We start from the raw sequence: 23,133 nt of genomic DNA, 5'->3' as shown, positions 1-23,133 counted from the left end.
AAATTCTTAAAAAGTACAACTTTTCCAAAACTGAACCAAGAAGAAACAGAAAATCTTAACAGACCCATCAACAAGCATGGAAATTGAAACTGTAATCATAAATCTTCCAACAAACAAAAGCCCAGGACCAGAATTTTAGTAGAATTCTACAAAAAATTTAGAGAAGAACTAACACCTATCCTACTCAAACTCTTCCAGAAGACTGCAGAGGAAGGTAAATTTCCAAACTCATTATATGAGGCCACCATCACCCTAATACCAAAGATGTCACAAGAAAAGAAAACTACAAGCCAATGTCACTGATGAACATAGATGCAAAAATCCTTAAGAAAATTCTAGCAAACAGAATGCAACAACATATTAAAAAGATCATACATCATGACCAAGTGGGCTTTATCCCAGGGATGCAGGATTCTAACAATATCCCACAAATCAATCAATGTAACACATCACATTAACAAATTGAAAAATAAAAAGCCATATGATTATCTCAATAGATCCAGAGAAGACCTTTGGACAAAATTCAACATCCATTTATGATAAAAACCCTCCAGAATGCAGGACTAAAAAGGAACATACCTCAACATAATAAAAGCTATATATGACAAACCCACAGCAAACATATCCTCAATGGTGAAAAATTGAAAGCATTTCCCCTAAAGTCAGGAAAAAGGAAACGGTGCCCACTCTCACCACTACTATTCAACATAGTTTTGGAAGTTTTGGCCACAGCAATCAGAGCAGAAAAAGAAATAAAAGAAATCCAGATTGGAAAAGAAGAAGTAAAACTCTCAGTGTTTGCAGATGACACGATCCTTTACATAGAAAACCCTAAAGACTCCATCAGAAAATTACTAGAGCTAATCAATGCATATAGTAAAGTTGCAGGAAATAAAATTAACACACAGAAATACCTTGGATTCTTATACAGTAACAAAGAGAAACTAAGGAAACAATTCCATTCACCATTGCAATGAAAAGAATAAAATACTTAGGAATATATCTACCTAAAGAAACAAAATAACTATATATAGAAAACTGTAAAACACTGATGAAAGAAATCAAAGAGGACACTAATAGATGGAGAAATATACCATGTTCATGGATTGGAAGAATCCATATAGTGAAAATGAATATACTACCCAAAGCAATCTATAGATTCAATGCAATCCCTATCAAGCTACCAATGGTATTTTTCAGAGAACTAGAACAAATAAATTTACAATTTGTATGGAAATACAAAAAACCTCGAATATCCAAAACAATCCTGAGAAGGAAGAATGGATCAGGAAGAATCAACCTGCGTGACTTCAGGCTCTACTACAAAGCTACAGTCATCAAGACAGTATGGTACTGGCACAAAGACAGAAATATAGATCAATGGAATGAAATAGAAAGCCCAGAGATAAATCCACGCACCTATGATCACCTTATCTTTGACAAATGAGGCAAGAATATACAACGGAAAAAAGACAATCTCTTTAACAAGTGGTGCTGGGAAAACTGGTCAACCACTTGTAAAAGAATGAAAGTAGAATACTTTCTAACACCATACACAAAAATAAAATGGATTAAAGATCTAAACGTAAGACCAGAAACTATAAAACTCCTAGAGTAGAACATAGGCAAAACACTCTCTGACATAAATCACAGCAGGATCCTCTATGACCTGCCTCCCAGAATATTGGAAATAAAAGCAAAAATAAACAAATGGGACCTAATTAAAATTAAAAGCTTTTGCACAACAAAAGAAATTATAAGCAAAGTGAAAAGACAGCCTTCTGAATGGGAGGAAATAATAGCAAATGAAGCAAATGGCAAAGAATTAATTTCAAAAATATACAAGCAACTCCTGCAGCTCAACTCCAGAAAAATAAACGACCCAATCAAAAAATGGGGCAAAGAACTAAACAGCCAGTTCTCCAATTAAGACATACAGATGGCTAACAAACACATGAAAAGATGCTCAACACCACTCATTATCAGAGAAATGCAAATCAAAACCACAATGAGGTACCATCTCACACTGGTCAGAATGGCTGCGATTCAAAAGTCTACAAGCAATAAATGCTGGAGAGGGTGTGGAGAAAAGGGAACCCTCTTACACTGTTGGTGGGAATGCAAACTAGTACAGCCACTATGGAGAACAGAGTGGAGAGTCCTTAAAAAACTGGAAATAGAACTGCCATATGACCCAGCAATCCCACTGCTGGGCATACACACCGAGGAAACCAGAATTGAAAGAGACACGTGTACCCAAATGTTCATCGCAGCACTGTTTACAATAGCCAGGATATGGAAGCAACCTAGATGTCCATCAGCAGATGAATGGATAAGAAAGCTGTGGTACATATACACAATGGAGTATTACTCAGCCATTAGAAAGAATACATTTGAATCAGTTCTAATGAGGTGGATGAAACTGGAGCCTATTATACTGAGTGAAGTAAGCCAGAAAGAAAAACACCAATACAGTATACTAACGCATATTTATGGAATTTAGGAAGATGGTAACAATAACACTGTATGTGAGACGGCAAAAGAGACACAGATGTATTAACAGTCTTTTGAACTCTGTGGGAGAAGGCAAAGGTAGGATGATCTGAGAGAATAGCACTGAAACATGTATATTATCATATGTGAAACAGACTGCCAGTCCAGTTTCAATGCATGAGACAGGTGCTCAGGGCTGGTGCACTGTGATGACCCAGAGGGATGGGAGGGGGAGGATTGTGGGAGGAGGGTTCAGGATGGGGAACACATGTACACCCATGGCTGATTCATGTCAATGTATGGCAAAAACCACTACAATATTGTAAAGTAACTAGCCTCCAATTAAAATAAATAAACTTAAAAAAAAAAAAATAAAATAAAATCAGTGAATCAAATTGTATCAGAGGATGGAATGTAAACTGTGAAGGTATAAATGTTGAACAGGAGACACAGCAGAAAACCTGTGATAGTTTGGATGTCATCAAAAATGAAAATGTTGATCTATGAAAAACACTGTTAAGAAAATAAAAAGACAAGTTTCTGACTGAAAGGAGGGACAGTTCCTATACTCAACAAATTGTGTCTAGAATGTGCAAGGAACTCTCAAAAGCCAGTGATAATAGACAAACAATCTAGCTGAATAGGGTAAAAAATTGAAAAAGGCACTTCACCAAAGAAAATAATAATCACATAAAAGATATTTAGCATCATTGTTATTTGGGAAATGTAAAATAAAACAATAAATGCCACTTCTCATTTACTATAAAGAAAAATTTTTTTAAAATCTGTCATTGCCAAGTGTTGATGAGAGTATGCATCAACAGGAAATCTCATTCACTGCTTGAGACAATGCCAAATGATTAACCCACTTTTTACAACAGGTGTGCAGATGATTATAAAGTTAAACATACACTTACTATTGTACTTAGCAGTCCCACTATACTAGAAAATAGGAAATTATGTCCACACAAAATCACAAAAACATTTATAGCAGCATTATTTGTAACTGCCTCAAACTAGAAATAACTCAGATAGTCATCAACAGATGAATGAATAAATAAAATACTACTCAAATATAAAAAGTAATGATCTACTGATGCCTGGAAAAGTGTGGTAAATCTCAGTTGTACTATTTTAAGTGAAATTAATCAAGCCCAAAGTTACAGAATGTGCAATTTCTTGTACATGAGATTTGGTAAATGCATAACTATATGTAGAGAAAGCAAATGTACTTGCCAAGAGGTAAAGGTGAGGGGCTTGTTTGACTAGGAAGGGGCAGAGCAAAGGAAACCCTTGTGGTAATGAAACCATCCTGTATCCTGATGAGGTTGGTGGTTACACAACCAGGCACATGGAAGAGATGTCTGCTCACCCAAGTTCATTGCAGCATTATTCACAGTAACCAAAATACAGAAGCAACCCATGTCTACCAAGAGATTAATGGACAAAGAAAATGTAGTATATACATGTAATGTATACTATTCAGCCTTAAAAATGAAGAAAATCCTTCTGTTTGTGACAGTGTGGTTGAATTAAGAGGCTATTATACTTAGCGACATAAGCCAGTCCCAAAAGGGCAAATACTGCATGATTTCATTTGTACAATGTATCTAAAGTAGTGAAACTCATAGAAGCAGAAAATACAGTAGTAATTGCCAGGGGCTATGCAGTGTGGGTCAATGAAGATTAATTTCTAGCTCTGCTACGTTAGTAAGGTCTAGAGATCTGACATGTGACACAAACCTGTAGTTAACAATATGCTGTTGGGTACTTATCTCGTGTTATATGTTCTTACCACAAAAAAAAAAACAAACCAAAAATAAAAGTACACAGGGAAGTTTTGGGAAGTGTTGGATGTCTGTCATCTTCATGGTGATGCTGGTACCCCAGGCATTTGCATATGCTCAAACTCCTTAAATTATACACATTGCATATATGCAGTTTTTTTTATCAATTACCACTCAATAAAGCTATTAAATATGTAGAATTTTAAAGCACAAAAAGTGAAATTTACTCAGTATAAATTCAAAATAGGAGTATCTTGAATGCCATAACTTGAATGTAAATTTAACTCTATCTGTCCTATGGAGGATTTACAGTGTTTCATTTTAGCTTATGATATAAGCTACAAAAATCATAGACTTTGAATTTCTAGAAGAAACAGGGAGGGATAAAGATTTTGGGATACACTAAAATTGGAGGTGTTGGGGGAAAATTGAAAGCAACAATAAGCAAATTATGATTTTTAAGATGAAGGCAGAAAGAAAAATCTACAAGATTGGAGATTTGTAGCAGCAAGCAAATCCATGTGGATTTGTATAATATTTTCTATTTCACAACTACACACTTACATGCTCATTGATTCATTAGACACCCACCACAACCCTGTGATTCTCATTTCAAGTATATTTGGAAAGAGTTACCTAAAATCTCGATGAGGAAAATGTGACTTTTCAGATCCTTCTTTTCATTCACATCTCAGCATGTGAATGCGTCCTCAGTTGTGTCTGACTCTTTGGGTTCCCCATGTACTGTAGCTTGCCAGGCTCATCTGTCCATGGGATTCTCCAGGCAAGAATACTGGAGTGGCTTACCATTTAGTACTCCAGGGCATCCTCCTGACCCAGAGATTGAACCCACATCTCTTGCACCTTCTAAACTGGCAGGCAGATTCTTTACCACTGTGCCACCTGGGAATCCAGCTTGTGTCTCAGTGCTTCTCCTAAATGATGCATGAATATAAATTTGTTCTCAATCAAACCTGTGAAAGAGATGAAATTGGTATATTGTATTACCTGATAAAAATTAAGTTGCATCCTTTGTTGAGTAAAGGCTAATGAATTGCATTTATAGCCTATTTGCTGGTCAGTAGCCTTTACCATTCTTCCCAATTATATGGTAGCCTGGTATAATTATATTTTAAAATGATTTATTCATTTGTCCTACCCAAGCAGCAACAGTTCATTTTAAAATTGATACTTCAAGCATAAGCTTATGAACCACATTTCACAAAATAAATAATCATTTCAATGAACAGAGCCTAGTTTAATTAATTAAATTGAACCAAAAATGTTGTCAGTGATCTTTATGTCACACAAATTTAGTAGCTGGGGTCATCAGGGCAAAATATTTGCATGCATTCACATTATATACATTAATAAAAAACAGTTTCACACACATTTGAGTAGTTTTTATCATTTTGTGGTAATTACTAAATCAAATGACACTGTGACAATGATATTTAATTAGTTATATTCATTGAAATACCATGAGTGATGAATAAATTCAGTAGTTATCAAGTACTTATTGATGATATAATAAATTTTAAAAATCATAGGGAAATGAAATTGTGACCACTTTTGGAATTAGTCACTCAGTCATGTCCAACTCTTGCAATTCCATGGACTATCCCTGCTGGGCTCCTCTGTCTATGGGTTCTCCAGGCAAGAATACTGGAGTGGGTTGCCATTTCTTTCTCCAAGGGATCATCCCAGTCCAGGGTTCAAACTCGGGTCTCCTGCATTGCAGGCAGACTTTTTACTGACTGAGCCACCAGGGAAGCCCACTTTTGGAATAATGTGAGCTGAGTAACAATAGTTTAATTTTGAATAACCAGCCATAGTTTACTTGCCTCAGATCTGCTCCTTACTGTTGTAGTTGTTCAGTCGCGTCCAACTCTTTCTGAACCCATGGATTACAGCATACCAGGTTCCCCCCCCTTTACCATCTCCTGGAGCTTGCTCAAACTCATATCCATGAGTCAATGATGCCATCCAACCATCTTGTCCTCTGTTGTCCCCTTCTCCTCCTGCCTTTGGTCTTTCCCAGCATCAGGGACTTTTCTAATGAGTCAGCTCTTCGCATCAGGTCACCAAAGTATTGCTACTTATTAGCTGCTTGATATTGGCCAAGACACTAAATTTCTCCAAGTTTCAGTATCACTGTTTATAATACAGATATAGAACATTAGCTAACTAATAGGACTATTGTGGAAATTAAATAAAATATATTTAACACAGTGCCTGACAAAAATAAGCTCTGCTGTTGTTACTATTACTAGTAATATTATTATTAACATCACCTAGTCTACCTATTCTTTTATTAGGAAGAAAGATAAGATTTGTGCATACAAGCAGAGGGAAACTGACATGGTGATCATTACCTGGATGTTACTACAATACAAGCATCATTTCATGAAATTGAGGTCAATGCAGAGCTTGGCATTTTACCAGAAATTTCCACAAGGCCTGAAGGAAAACTGGTGATTCAAACCATTGCCTTAACAAAGGGATCATATGTAGAGAGTAGCAAGGCATTAACACTATAGACAATCCCAAATTAGGTGTCAGGTTAAGTGCTGAAGGCTCTTGGTCAGAAGTCAAGCGGCTAAAAAGAGTAAGAGATACAGAGAAGTCTGGAAGTAAATCCATATAAACATTGTTCCATTTGAACAATCAATAGTTCAAGTAGCTGCATTATTCAGGGTTTAGTCAGGAGACAGAAAGCACGTGGTCACTTCAACAGGGAAATTTTAATGTAAAGAATTGGTAACTTTATTTATTTTTATCATTCTTTTTTTTAAAATTTTATTTTATTTTTAAACTTTACATAATTGTATTAGTTTTGCCAAACATCAAAATGAATCCATCATAGGTATACATGTGCTCCCCTCCTGAACCCTCCTCCCTCCTCCCTCCCCATACCATCCCTCCAGGTCGTCCCAGTGCACCAGCCCCAAGCATCCAGTATCGTGCATTGAACCTGGACTGGCATCTCGTTTCATACATGATATTTTACATGTTTCAATGCCATTCTCCCAAATCTTCCCACCCTCTCCCTCTCCCACAGAGTCCATAAGACTGTTCCATACATCAGCGTCACTTAATGTAAAGTAAAATTTACTTTAATGTAAACTTTATGTAAACTAATACTTTATGTATTTAGTACTTTGTGTAAACTAGTATAAACTTTAATGTAAAGAACTGGTAACATCTCTCTTTGGTAGTTGGTACAACGCAATGCCAATGCCCTCCAGCTGCTTCTACAGCAGTCCTGCTGGGGCTTCCTGCCCAACCAGAGAGAAGGAGTAAGAGAGAACTCTGAAAAAAACCTGAAGGCTCAAAGAGCACCCTAGAGGAAGGAACAAGTGTGGAGGGGGTTCTCTCCTCAAGGTTGGATTTACACCTGGTTGGCAAGGGTGTGGCAGTGGCCCAGATTGGTGGACAAAGTGGCTGATTGCCTTAACTGGACCTGCCCATAGGCTGTAGGGGGAGACCAAGGAGCAGGAAAGAATCCCTAGGCCTAGTGAGTATAAAACCTTCTTTTGGGGGTGATGCAAGTCCCCAGTACAGAGCACATGGAGCTCGCTGTGTGCTGATTCTAGGAGGCTGTGCTGAATATCTGGGCCATAAGCCATTGAGCCAGCATCATGCCAGCTGCCAGAAGAAATATTGAGAGGGACCAACTCCATCCAGCACAGCAAGGTAGTGAAGGATGGCTTTGGAGTTCACAGTAAGGAAAATCAAATTCTGACTCCATGTTAGATCTGTTTCTTTTACTTTAACCTTTGCTTCCCATTTCATTTGTTCCTAAAAGGATACTGTTTAAACAAAATGGCCAGCTTCAGGGAACCCCGTCCTTCTACCTGAATATTAAACCAAGGCGCCTTTGTTCAGGGAAATATCCAGACCCTGTCCATCTGTTGCAAGAAAAAAGAAATTAATGCATCCTATCCCCACAGGCTGCCCATTCCACGAGATATTTTGCAAGACTTATGGCCTTTGTCTTTTATTTACTCAATGCCTCTCCTTCTCTGTTCTATAAAAGAACCTGGCTTCCAGACCCTAATAAGATGGTTATTTTGAGACATTAGTCTGTGTCTTCTCAGTCTGCTGACTTTCTGAATAAAGTCATTATTCTCTGCCTCAACATCTCTTCTCCAATTTATTGGCCTTCAATTTATTGCTTGTCACATGGCAAGCAAAGGGAGCTTGGACTTGATAACATCAATACATTGAAAACTTCCCAGTAGCAATATCTGACATTATTAAAACTTACCTTGTACCAAGTACACAAGTTTATTTAGTCTTTATAATAGCCCTATGATTTAGAAACTACAGTGTGAAAAAAAGACCATGAAGAACACATACAGAGTCAAATGAATATAGGTTTCTTAGTTTTTGCAGAAAAGAACATATTTCCTTAAAACTGAGGGCATCCCCCAAGTGAGGGGTGCCATGGTAGGTTTCTCTAAAGCTTTGAGGCTGAGAGTGAGTCTCAAGACAGTCTCACTAGTTATGATCAGGATTCATAAATCAAGAAAATCACTAGAACAGTGAGTGAGTAGACTCATTTTTAGAGCTAATCCATGCTAACTTATTGTTAGATCTTTTTGGCATGGTCTTATCTAAAACTTGGTGCCTGTAAATGAAGTTTTGCTTCAAGGGTTTCAACATAATCTGCATTCATGGTTGGCATGGTTAATTTGTTTGGAAAGCCATAGTACAGGTTTGCAAGCTGTGTTCTTGTTTTCAGCTTTCAGTTTGTCCCATGAACCCACAACGGAGCTATTCTTAGTAACATTTGCACTGGAGTGGATACCCACCAGAATCTGACAATCTCAGAACATCAGAGCTGGAAGGATCTTGGAGATCGCTTGGTTTAAAGTTGGAAGTTGATGATCATTGTCTCTTGTACTATACCACCCAGTCTTTGCTGTCAAATTAGCAGAAAAATAAATTGTCTACTGGGGTAAACATTCTATGTCTTGTGAATCAAGTAAATGTGACAATTTACATTTAGAGGTGACATCAGCTACACGTGCAAAAATATCCCTTTCTCTTCACCAGCAAATTCTCTCTCTTGCTCTCTCTTTTTTTTAACAGTGCATAAAAAATCATCCTTGGAGTAGCTTTATGGTTCCCTAACAACAGGCCTTTACAGTTAAATATCTTGATTTAAGGTGACAGAATTTGATTTAATTCTACTACTATATCTTTCAACCCAGAGATTTAATTTAATCACCTATTGTAATTTTCTGTTTAATATCAATAAAATGTCTTCCCCATTGCCCTTACATTGAAAATGAGATCAGATTAATGCTGTAGGTCTTCCCAGATTTATAGCTGGAAGGGAAAGTGAAGATTGAAATGAATTTATTTAAATTTACACTGATTGAAACTGAATATCCTACAAGTCTTAACTAAAAACAGCTTCTTTGACAGGGAAATATGTACAGTGCATATTAGAGTTTTTATGAAAGTTTAATTCCCTTTTAGTGCTTTTTATGTCAGGGAAATATATTGAAGTAGAGAAAATTTATCATCTACTTGTGAACATTTAATGACTAAAAGAAATAAAGGTAGATCCAACTCATACTGTATGTATTCTGCATCATGATCAGCTCCATTGCTGATCAAGCAAGGACGATTGAAAATTACATTAACACAGAAAATTGCTCAGTAGGTCCACAGTGGACTGGAAAACCCCCAGCTCTACATCTATGGAAGTGTCAGGAGCAGATTTTATTAACACATCCAGTGTCAGAGTGAGTGTAACAGAGGTGAAATGGGGAAATCCAAGTGGCAGTGTAGACTCTCCCGGGTGTGGATGTCACAGAAGTTGCAGTATAAGTCACGTGTGCCTTTGTGGATACTTCTCGCATATTTGTAAAGTCATCAGAGCACGGTGCTCCGTGTGGGTCTAGAACACTGCACTTGAAACTGGGGTAAGAGGATGAGAGAAAGACACCCTCTGTGACTGAAAGCAGGTCGTCTGTGGACAGGAAGAAATTCACAGAGATCGCTTCATTTCAGTATCGTGAGAGGAAGCAGAGTGCGGCTGTCAGACCACGTGGCCCAGTTGGTGGAGGCGGAGTGTCCTGGAGTGGGAGTAGCAGTCACTACAGGGGGGCGGGCATCTGCATTCACAAGAACGTTTACCTCTCTGACAGTTTCAGCAGGTGATATTACTGGGCAACGAAGCACAAGCCAAAGATAGCAAGAGATTTGGAAAAGAGGGGGAAGCCAGGTTTTGGAGCGGCTGGAAATACTGGTTTGGGTTTACAAAGCTTAGACTCTTTGGACTGGTTTTCTTGTATCTGAGATCACTCAACAGAGTACTGATTTTAAGAGAAAAATGGAAAACAGAACATTAATACATAGTCGAGACAAGGCATCATGGTGACCTAAATTTCAGGGTATGGTAAGAAATGACAGGAGATGGATTTAAGAAATAATCCTCAATTTCTTGTGCAGAAAGAGAAGAAAAGGAAGTGGAAGACTAATTAAGTGAAGGATAAATCAGCAAGGAAAAGATGGGGAGAGTTACCAGCTCTCAACTTCCAAGTCTGTAATCCTCTCAACTCAGTAATCCTGTGGAAGTTACTCCTACACCACAACTGTATGTAGGAATTGAAGGAAAAAACGTTGGGGTTGCTTAGGAAGAAAAATCCATTTGTGTTCATTACACCTCTCTGTTTCTTTTCATCACTAAGTGTTCAAAATAAATGATAAATTTTCACTTATCAATATAAATCTCTGATCAACACATCAATGCTGGGATGTTTTAGTAATAGTATGCACCTTAGTGTAAGAAATAATCTTTATAAAGTCATCATCATTGACACATCAGTTTTGTATATATTAGCCTTTTTCATCCCCCCCAAATAATGTCCTGAGTGAGGCGTACGGTCACCCCTGTTTTGCAGCACAGACTGTTTGGGGTCCTAGTTCCTCAGAATTTATGTCTCTGAACTCCTTTCTTCAGGACGCACAGTTGGTATCTGGAAAAGGAGGAACCAATGCTCAAGTACAAGTTCCTCCTTTTCAGTGTCCTCACAAAGAACCAGGATTGTAAATCTGAGGGTGCTTGGTTTGGTTTTTCTAGGTCTGCATTACTTGTTAATAACCCTCAATTCCAGGAGGCTGAGCTACGTGCCTTTGCACTTGGTTTAAATAGCTGTCCCTCCAATAATGGTGTGAGATGCTGAGTGTCTGAGCAGAGCCTAGGCAAGGAGTGCTCAGGTTGCCCAGGAAAGTGGGGAGACAGGCACTACAATTTCACTGAGTGTGTGTTAAGGGTTATTTGAAATTATGAATAATAAGTGGATTATGAATAATAAGTATATTACTTGTTTAGGGGAAAAGTCTATAATTCCATAAAACTGGCTGAGTTAATGGTCTAGAAACCTATTAAGCAGGGATTCGTTTTGCACCAAAATGTTGTTATTTCAACTAGCAATTCATGACATAATGACTGTTTTTAGATGCCTGCCCCCCCTCCTCAAGCCCCCTTGGTACCAACATCCTTTTAGTTCAGCCTCAAAGAAAGCACTCATTTATATTCACCATGTGTTGATAATTGATTGACTGATGAGATTGGAAGGAGAGCAAAACAGTGGCAAAATTGAATAGGATTAAATAACCCCTGATCGTCTGTTCGAACCTGGGAAATTCACTTTTGAGGTTTCTTTCCTAGGATACTTTATCAAGGACTTTGTTCACGTTTCCTTTATATTTATTCATTAAAACTTCAATAAAGAGATGTCAAATACTTATGTGCATTAAATAGCATCATTGGACTCATAAACAAAGCACAGAGAATAGTGGGTTAGCCATAACCAACTAGGGAAATGGGTCTCAGGGGGGACTTGGCACAGAAGTAAGACCCAGGCAGGAATCTGGATGGCATCGTAGGGATGTGAACACAAAATGGCAGAGGGACCTCCATCTGCAGAATCACATGCTTCTGGAAAATGCAAAACTGGAAAGCAGGCTGCTCAAGTAGCCAGGTTGACCATTTGAAAAGTACCAATGGCACCCTCCCAGGACTGCTTCATCTCGTGTGCATCATCCCTCCCCCACGACTGCCCTTGCCCACCTTCACATTCTGTGTCCTGGGTGGTGGCTCCTTTTTTGAGGCATCATCCACACTTTGACATAGCTCTTTGTCCTGTTTATTTCTTGCAGTCCATTTTACATTGTGGATACACCAGCCGGAGAGTTGTGGGGAAGGACAGGAAGGTTCTGGTGTATTTCCTATTCTCTCTTCCTGTCTAATTGTCTTTTTAAAGAAAATTTTATTGGAGTATAGTTGCTTTACAATGTTGTATTAGTTTCTGCTGTATAGCAAAATGAATCAGCTATACCTATATGTTTATCCCCTCTTTTTTGGACTTCTTTCCCATTTAGGTCACCACAGAGCACTGAGTAGAGTTCCCTGTGCTATGCAGCAAGTTCTCATTTATCTATATTATACATAGAAGTGTATATATGTCAATCCCAGTCTCCAGTAGGTTTTGACAATGGCTCATCCCTCTGTCAATGCCCCCCAACTCCTTCCTGCTAGCCTCTCCAGCTGCCTCCTTTAAGAGCTATGCTCCTAGGAACATCACTCCCTCACCTGGCCCCTTGGGCTGGAGCATGAAGGTCACTAGTCCTTGGGAGCTTCTCTCGGGACCTGTCCCCATCACTGTAAGTAATCATTTCATTAGACTTTCTTTGGTTAATCCTTGGATAGACCATCTGTTTCCTTCAAGGATGCTGAGTCATAACTGTTTTCTAAGCTTAACACTGCAAAGATTTTCCTCTTAGGAAAGTAATTTTGTGCTTGAGCAATTCACTGAAACCTTATGATGGCCATACAAATTTCCTATGAATTATGATGTTTTTCAAAGTAGCTTTGCTAATGATGTGGTCAAATAAATCAATCTCTCATTCATCTGTAGGGTCAACAAACTTATAAGCTTATAGAGATTTTCTGAAGGTATATTAAGTGTGGAAAGCTCATACTAGCTAGCATTAGTCAGTGGATTTATAAATATGCAATGATGCAATAAATGACACAAGTGTTAGAAAACAAAATCTCCTGTTTTTAAATCCTTTTGTCAAAGTGTTAGAAGAATAGTACCAAAAATTAAATGACCTATATTCTCCCTTTGTGTTTTTATTATTTTAAATCTCTCATTATTGCTTATTGAAATTATTGCCGTAATTAATTGACTGCCAGATGTTTGGGCCTGCAGTCCATTTTCCTTTTCCCAGCTAGAACTGTCCAATGATACTGCTTCCTAATCTAAGATTTCAGTAGCTGACTACTGACCATAGGTGAAAGTGAAAGTCACTAACCTGAGTGGTCAGGCACTTTGATCATCCTCCTGCCTGTTCCTTGGGAGTTCACAGACGCAACTCATAAGAACCATATCCCCCAACAGTACTGACTGTGCATCCTTCCCTGAAGGTATCATTTTTACTCTTCTTCATTTTTGAAGTCATCTTCTGCTTGTATCAGCCAGAGCAAACTCTACTTCAAGTCACGGTAGAAGTAGTTCTCTGAGAAGGCTCCCCTAACATTTTTATTCTTATTTCCTTGCATCTTCTCTGTGCTTCCATTATAATTGACTCATACCTTCATGACATCCTATGTCATACTGCATATGCATATTGCCTTTATCTGCCCAATGATATAAACTACTTGAGAAGGGAAAGCAAGCATGTTCATCTTTATATTCCTGATGCCTTGCACAACGTCTGGCACAGAAAAAGTGACAATAGGTCTGTTGACTGTGGAATTGTAGAGATGAGAATGGCCTTGTGATTCGGCTTGGATTGTGAAGAGAAGAATCCTTCTTGTGTTGACTACTCCATCCACCAAATGCCATAACCAAAGTCAACAATCACTGTCTTCATACCTGTAAAATTTACTTAAGCATTTGCATAGAAAATGCTCTTAGAATTTTATTATTTGATGGCAAATGATGGTTGACAGAACTTCAAACAAGGGCACTGAGTCAGTAATAGATAATATGAATGGATTCAGTCAAAGAAAGATTAATTTCATATTTCTTTCTGTCAAGAAGCTTTTATGTTTCTTCATGCCAGGATACTTTTCTCATATATTCAATAATAAAGTAAAGCAATGGGGAAATTCATTTAGGTTGGTTTTTCTCTCGATTTTAAACAAAAAGGTAAATAAGCTCTTTCAATTTGTTCAGCTGTAACATAATCCAATAGTTCTGGTAAGATCCAATTATATAATGGCTTAATTGAAAGAAAATTAAGCAAGTATATGTCTATGTTCTGTCACGCTAAATGAGATTTTAAATTACTCTAGGAACAGATACTTCAATTCTGATATGATGACTTTAAACAGTGGTATTTGCTTTTCAGAACAATCTACAAGAATTTCACAAACATTTGGGAGCCATCTTCTATTGATCTTGCCCAAAATTAAATCAAATTCTACTTTATGCCCAGATGATCAAGGTAAAAGAAAAAGGAGCTGAAAAGCCACTTTGAGCTTTGTTAAGTACTTTTTAAAATGCCTTCCATGGTAGTAGTGAGAATGGATTATCTTCCCTATCTTACTCTTAGGAACCAAGAAACCAGGAGTAGGCTAAAACTGAGCACAGGCACTTAATCACCCTGTAAGTTAGTTAGGTATTTATAGAAAAATCCTGCTCCATACCTTCATGTTTCTACATAAATATGGATTACTGGATGATTTATTGTTAAAGAATTTCTGTTTTATAGCTTATTCCATAGAGGATTTAAGGAACATTGTAAAGTGAAATACAATAAATCAGGACAATTAAAATTTAAAGGCAAATAAAAAACCAATTAGGAAGAAGATAAAAGCAAATGGAATAGTTTCCTCAAATGATTCAGGTACCTCCTCCGAGCACTGCCTTCTGCCCTGCGGTTCAGCAGCACCAGCAGAGAGGAAACACCTGCTAAGGATTCTAACTTTTTTTCCTCCTTATGGAACATTGGCTCAGCTAAAGACTCAATGATGCTGGGTGCAGTAGACTTTGGGGAGCGTGTCCCTTGATGGGGAGCACTGCCTATCATATATAAATTCAGGGTTGAAGCAGGTAGAGAGACACATCTCCATGAAAGCTAAGCAATCACATTCAATACAATGTAGTGAAGCTGGTAAGAGTTTTATTTTTCACAAGATATTGAATACAGTTCCCTGTGCTACATAGTAGGACCTTGTTTAACCATTCTAAATGTCACAGTTTGCATCTACCAATCCCAAACTCCCAGTCCACCCATCTCCCTTTCGCCCTCCCCCTGGCAACCGTAAGTCTGTTTTCTATCGACAACCGTAAGTATGTCTGTGAGTCTGTTTCTGTTTCTTAGACAACTTCATTTGTGTCACATTTTAGATTCCACATATGAGTGATATCATATGGGATTTGTCTTTCTCTGTCTGACTTATTTCACTTAGCATGATAATCTGCAGGCGCATTCATGTTGCTGCAAATGGCATTATTTCATTCTTTTTATAGCTGAGTAATATCCACTGTGTATATGTATCACATCTTTTCTTTATTGGAATATTGTTGTTTTAGAAAAGAATATTTAAGAAGAATGTATAAAATGTGTATATACTGCAGCATATATTGTTATAAATAATTTTAGACACAGTATTCATCCAAAGAACATTGTCTCTTACATTATTACAGGTTAAATATTTCAAGAGGAATATAATAATGTAACTGAAAAATACCTTGATCTAACACATTGACTTATTTTATGTTTTGTATTTACTATTATCTATTGAATTTGCTTTGGTTTCACTTATTGAGATTTCTTATTTTTAAAAAAGGGTTCTCTCTATTTATTCTAAGTATGCTTCCTTCTGATAATCTAAATTTGGAGTTAATGACTGGTCACTAATATGGTCTGGCTAGCATATGCCGCCAGTGAATTTTACTGGTGGAGGTATGTCTGCAAACTCAGCAGTTTATCAGCACCCAAGTGGAATCTGCCGTCAGCATCATTTGCTAAAGAGATATTAGCCTACTTATCCTCATTTGGGCACATTGCACTGACATAAAACTGTGCAGAGAATAGCCATTAAGGGATGCCTCATAAATCAAAATATCCCTTCCTGTGAATGCCATTCTTACAGGTGGAAGAAATGCCACAGTCACCTGCTGTTGCTGCTGCTAAGTCGCTTCAGTTGTGCCCAACTCTGTGCGACCCGATAGACGGCAGCCCACCAGACTCAGCCATCCCTGGGATTCTCCAGGCAAGAACACCGGAGTGGGTTGCCATTTCCTTCTCCAATGCATGAAAGTGAAAAGTGAAAGTGAAGTCGCTCAGCCGTATTCGACTCTTAACGACCCCATGGACTGCAGCCTACCAAGCTCCTCCGTCCATGGGATTTTCCAGGCAATAGTACTGGAGTCACTTCTAAATGCTTATTAAACATTATCTTTACAATGGCGTAGGCTCACCTCCTGCCTCTAATACTTTGCCATGTGTGTGACCTTTGGTAAATTACTTAACTTCTGTGTTTCTGCGCTTGCAATGGGGTGGTAATACCTGCTTATTGATTTGTCATGAGGAGTAAATATCCCGTGAGTCATGCGGCAACAGTTATAGTGTCTGAGGTCAATGGGTGTGTTATTTTCGGCCCCTTTTTATTTAGCCTAGGCTTTCAATTTCATGTTGTCTGGTACATTGTGACAAGAACTGCTCTACCTTCAACTTCTCAGACTCAGCTGCCTGCAGTTAATTCCGGTCTTATTACTTTGGGATCTCTGCTGTGCACACGGCTGCTTTAGAACTTCTGTTTTCACATGTAGTACTGAATGGTCAGTGTTCTGTTAAACTAGGTGATATCATATTTTCACCAGTTTCCTTTATACTAAATAAAAGCCCCAGTAAAGATCATCCCTTGCATTTCAACATTACTTTTAATCTAGTGTGTCACCATTTTTAAGTCAAATAAGCTCAGTGCTTGACATTGCTTTTGTTTATATCTACGTTTATTCTAAATTCATCTTCTTGACTTAGAAAAGTAAGGGTCTAAATATTCCCTGCAGTAATATCATGATGGATGATAGTAGATGGCACCTTATCATTGTTGTTTAGTCGCTAAGATGTGTCTGGCTCTTTTGCGACCCTCTGGACTGCAACCTGCCAGGCTCCTCTGTCCATGGGATTTTCCAGGCAAAAATACTGGAGTGGGTTGCCATTTCCTTCTCCAGAGGATCTTCCCCAAGTGGGGACTGAACCCACGTCTCCGGCTTTGGAAGGCGGATTCTTTTACCAGGAGCCACCTGGGAAGCCCAGGTCCTTGTTAGCTATTTTATACACAGTAGTGTTTACGCCGGAGAAGGCAATGGCAACCCACTCCAGTACTCTTGCCTGGAAAATCCCATGGACAGAGGAGCCTGGTAGGCTGCAGTCCATGGGGTCACTAAGAGTCGGACACAACTGAGCGCCTTCACTTTCACTTTTCACTTTCATGCATTGGAGAAGGAAATGGCAACCCACTCCAGTGTTCTTGCCTGGAGAATCCCAGGGATGGCGGAGCCTGGTGGGCTGCCGTCTATGGGGTCGCACAGGGTCGGACACGACTGAAGCGACTTAGCAGCCACAGCAGCAGCAGTGTTTACGCTTCAGTCTCAGTCTCTCAATTTATCCCTCCCCCTTGCTTTACCTCTGGTAACCATAGATTTGTTTTCTGTATCTGTGACTCTGTTTTGTAAATAAGTTCATTTGTACCATTTTTATATTCAATATATAAGCATTATATTTTAAAATATGTATTTTATAAATGACTATATCTGTCTTTCTCTGATTTATTTCGCTGAGTATGACACTCTCCAGGTCCATCCGTGTTGCTGCAAATGGCATGTCCTTCTTTTTCATGACTGAGTAATATTCCATTGTATACAGACACCAAATCTTCTTTATCTATTCATCCATCAATGGGCATTTAGGTTGCTTCACAGCAAGGACAATATCATATCTGAACGGAGGTGAGTTGATGAAAATCTTTTCTCAAAATAATTACATTTCTTCAATTCAGTTAAAGGGTTTGTTTAATATCAAATGAAATGTACTGAATCAATGATATAAAAGTTTTAGTCTAAAAAGTAGACTTTACCTAATAAACAGTTATATATTGACACTTCCTAACCAAAACTTTTTGGTGGGAGGGCTTATCATGTTAAGTGTTATAGTAATATTCTCAAGAAGTTAAAGAATTCCACCACAATATGGACCATAATTACCATGCTCCTATCAGTATTAGGGTGTAAGACCTTTGTGTCTCCAATGCTTAGATTTACAGATAGAGGAATAAATTTGTCAATAGGACTTCTGAAGCATCTCCTAGTTCACAGTGCTATATCCACAGCATCGGTATAAAGTATCAATATATAGCTTTTATTTTCCTCCTTAGGATAAGGTAATGAGTTAAACTTGTTTCAGTCAGTCAGTCAGTTCACTCACTCAGTCCTGTCCGACTCTTTGCGACCCCATGAATCGCAGCACACCAGGCCTCCCTGTCCATCACCAACTCCTGCAGTTCACTCAAACTCACATCCATCAAGTCAGTGATGCCATCCAGCCATCTCATCCTCTGTCGTCCCCTTCTCCTCCTGCCCCCAATCCCTCCCAGCATCAGAGTCTTTTCAAATGAGTCAACTCTTCGCATGAGGTGGCCAAAGTATTGGAGTTTCAGCTTTAGCATCATTCCTTCCAAAGAAATCCCAGGGCTCATCTCCTTCAGAATGGACTGATTAGATCTTCTTGCAGTCCAAGGGACTCTCAAGAGTCTTCTCCAACACCACAGTTCAAAAGCATCGATTCTTTGGCACTCAGCTTTCTTCACAGTCCAACTCTCACATCCATACATGACCACTGGAAAAACCATAGCCTTGACTAGACAGACCTTTGTGGGCAAAGTAATGTCTCTGCTTTTGAATATACTATCTAGGTTGGTCATAACTTTCCTTCCAAGGAGTAAGAGTCTTTTAATTTCATGGCTGCAGTCACCATCTGCAGTGATTTTGGAGCCCCAAAAAATAAAGTTTGACACTGCATTTGGTGGCTGCAAATTATTTTTAAAAAAGTAATAATTTTGACTGAAACTTGTCTATTAAGATAATGGTGGTGTTCATTTTAATTCTGCCTTTACAATCATGAACCAGGCTCAAACTCACGTCCATCGAGTCGGTGATGCCATCCAGCCGTCTCATCCTCTGCAAAAACCATAATTTTAGCATTTACTCTTAGTATAATAATAATTTGGATCTCAAATTATTATTTCTGGGTGTGTGTAACATGAGGTAGAATTTGTAGACTTTTTCCATATATTTATCTAGTTGTTCTGACACAATTTGAATTGCACTGGCACATTTGTTGTGGGGCTATTTCTATATTACTTTCTCTTTCATTGATTTACTTGTCTATTGTTGAGCTAATACCACATTGTCTTTATAACTACAAATGTATGACTTCTATTGAAATCAAGAGGTGTAAGTTCTCCAGTTTTTTTCTTTCTTAGCACTTTTGAATATAATGCTTCACTTTTCTTTGAAATTTCACCGCTTGTCAAAGTTTTCAAGGAATTTCCATGAATTTTATTGAAATTTCATTGGTTCTATATATTAATTAATGGAGAATTGAAATTTTAACAGTTTTAAATCTTCAATTAAAAAATTAAAAAAGTATTCAGTCCATGAATATGTTATAGCTCCATCTCTTTCTGTATATAACAGATTGTTGTTTTCAATATAAAGGTCTTACATGACATTTGTTTAATGTACTACTGCATATTTGATGGAGTGACAGCAAATAAATCTGCTTTTTTAAACATTCATTAAAATATAAATAAAAACTGCACATATTTAATATAATTTGATAATTTTTATGTATGTATATACCCATGAAACCACCATCACAGTCAAAATATGAACTTGAAAAAAAGGAAATTTAAGAGCTTAGGGAGAATCTGTTTGAACAAATATCACTGAAATTTTCTGTTGTATTTTCTTCTAAAAGTCTTACTGTTTTAGTTTGTCTTATTTGCCTTACCTTTCAGTCTATTATAATTTTTGGATTAATTTTGTGTATGATATGAGATATAAATCCAAGTTTATTTTTTGTAAGTGGATATCCAGTAGTTAACAGCAGCATTTGTAGAAAACACAATTTGTTTTCCATTGAACTTCTTTTTCATATGTATCAAAGATGAGTTGTCCACATCAATTCAGTTCAGTTCAGTCATTCAGTAGTGTCTGACTCTTTTTGACCCCATGGACTATAGCACACTAGGCTTCCCTGTACATCACCAACTACTGGAGCCTACTCAAACTCATGTACATCACGTGAATGATGCCATCCAACCATCGCATCTTCTATTGTCCCCTTCTCCTCCTGCCTTCAATCTTTCCCAGCATCAGGGTCTTTTCCAGTGAGTCGGTTCTTTGCATTGGGTGACCAAAGTATTGGAGTTCAGCTTCAACATCAGTCCTTCTAATGAATATTCAGGACTGATTTTCTTTAGAACTGACTGGTTGGCTCTCCTTGCAGTCCAGGGGACTCTCAAGAGTCTTCTCCAACACAGTTCAAAGGCATCAGTGTTTCGACTCTCAGCTTTCTTTATGGTCCAACTCTCACATCCATACATGACTACTGAAAAAAAAAATTGCTTTGACTAGATGGACCTTGGTTGGCAAAGCAATGTCTCTGCTTTTTAATATGTTGTCTAGGTTGGTCATAGCTTTTCTTCCAAGGAGTAAGCGTCTTTTAATTTCATGGCTGCAATTACCATCTGCAGTGATTTTTGAGCCCCCAAACCAAGTCTCTTACTGTTTCCATTGTTTCCCCATCTATTTGCCATGAAGTGATGGGACTGGATCCATGATCTAGTTTTCTGAATGTTGAGTTTTAAGCCAACTTTTTCACTCTCCTCTTTCACTTTCATCAAGAGGCTCTTTAGTTCTTCACTTTCTGCCATAAGGGTGGTGTCATCTGCATATCTGAGGTTATTTATATTTCTCCAGGCAATTTTGATTCCAGCTTGTGCTTCACCCAGCCTGGCATTTCACATGATGTACTCTGCGTATAAGTTAAATAAGCAGGGTGACAATATACAGTCTTGACGTACTCCTTTCCTGATTTGGAACCAGTCTGTTGTTTTATATCCAATTCTAACTGTTGCTTCTTGATCTACATACAGATTTCTCAGGAGGCAGGACAGGTGGTCTAGTATTCCCATCTCTTTAAGAATTTTCCATAATTTGTTTTGATCCACACAAAGTCTTTGGCATTGTCAATAAAGCAGAAGTAGATGTTTTTCTGGAACTCTCTTACTTTTTCAATGATCCAGCAGATGTTGGCAAGTTGATCTCTGGTTCCTCTGCCTTTTGTAAATCCAGCTTGAACATCTAGAAGTTCACGGTTCATGTACTGTTGAAGCCTGGCTTGGAGAATTTTGAGTGTTACCTCGTTACTATGTGAGATGAGTGCAAATGTGTGGTAGTTGGATCATTCTTTAGCATTGCCCTTCTTTGGGACTGGAATGAAAACTGACCTTTTCCAGTCCTGTGGCCACTGCTGAGTTTTCCATCACTGCTGAGTGATCATACCATTGTGATTATCTAGGTCATGAAGATTTTTTTTGTACAGTTCTTCTGTGTATTCTTGCCATCTCTTCTTAATATCTTCTGCTTCCATTAGGTCCATACTATTTCTGTCCTTTACTGAGCCCATCTTTGCATGAACTATTCCCTTGGTATCTCTAATTTTCCTGAAGAGATCTCTGCTGCTAAGTCGTGGCAGTCATGTCCGACTCTGTGTGACCCCACAGATGGCAGCCCAACAGGCTCCCCCGTCCCTGGGATCCTCCAGGCAAGAACACTGGAGTGGGTTGCCATTTCCTTCTCCAATGTATGGAAGTGAAAAGTGAAAGTGAAGTTGTTCAGTCGTGTCGGACTCCTAGCGACCCCATGGACTATATAGCCTACCAGGCTCCTCCGTCCATGGGATTTTCCAGGCAAGAGTACTGGAGTGGGGAGCCATTGCCTTCTCCGGAAGAGATCTCTAGTCTTCCCATTTTATTGTTTCCTCTATTTCTTTGCATTGATCACATTGCTTTCTTATCTCTTCTTGCTATTCTTTGGAATCTGCATCAAACTACTTCTGGACTTTTTATTCAGGTCAGTTGATCTATTCATCTATATTAAGCACCAGACACATTGTTCTGATTGGTTTATAAGTAATAAAGTATGAGTTATAATCCACTTCTTCTTTTTGAGGGTTGTTTTAATTTTTCTAAAAATGTCATAATCCACTTCCTTTCTTTGTAAGAGTTGTTTTAATTTTTCTAAAAATGTTAGGAAAAATTGACACAAAAGAAAATGTTTTCTATGTTCTCTGTATTTTTCATATGAATTTTTGAATCAGTTTGACAAATTATACCAAAACAATTGCCTGCTGGGATATTTTTTTAATTAAACTTTTATCTTGAAAGATTCAACTGTTGATTGATTTACAAACACTTATAAGAAATAATAGAAAGCCACTTGATCATGATGTATTATCCTCTTCTATATATTGGATTTATTTGTAAATATTATATTTAGAGTTTTTGCTTCTGTATTTAAGAGAAAATTGGTCTGTGACATTCTTTTCTTATAACAACTTTGGCTCCTTTTGGTATCAGTGTAATGCCGGCCTCATAAAATGAGTTGGAAATTATTTCCCACTCTAATTTTATGAAATTGTTTCTGTTAGAATTGATATTATTTCTTCCTTAATGCATCTTCAGTGAATGTGTCTGGACCTATAGTTTTCTTTGTGGGAAGGGATTTACCCACAAATAGCATTTCTT

This window comes from Bos taurus, chromosome 20 (genome assembly GCF_002263795.3).
Source record: "Bos taurus isolate L1 Dominette 01449 registration number 42190680 breed Hereford chromosome 20, ARS-UCD2.0, whole genome shotgun sequence".
Taxonomy (NCBI): Eukaryota; Metazoa; Chordata; class Mammalia; order Artiodactyla; family Bovidae; genus Bos; species Bos taurus.
Note: the sequence above shows the minus strand (reverse complement) of the source record.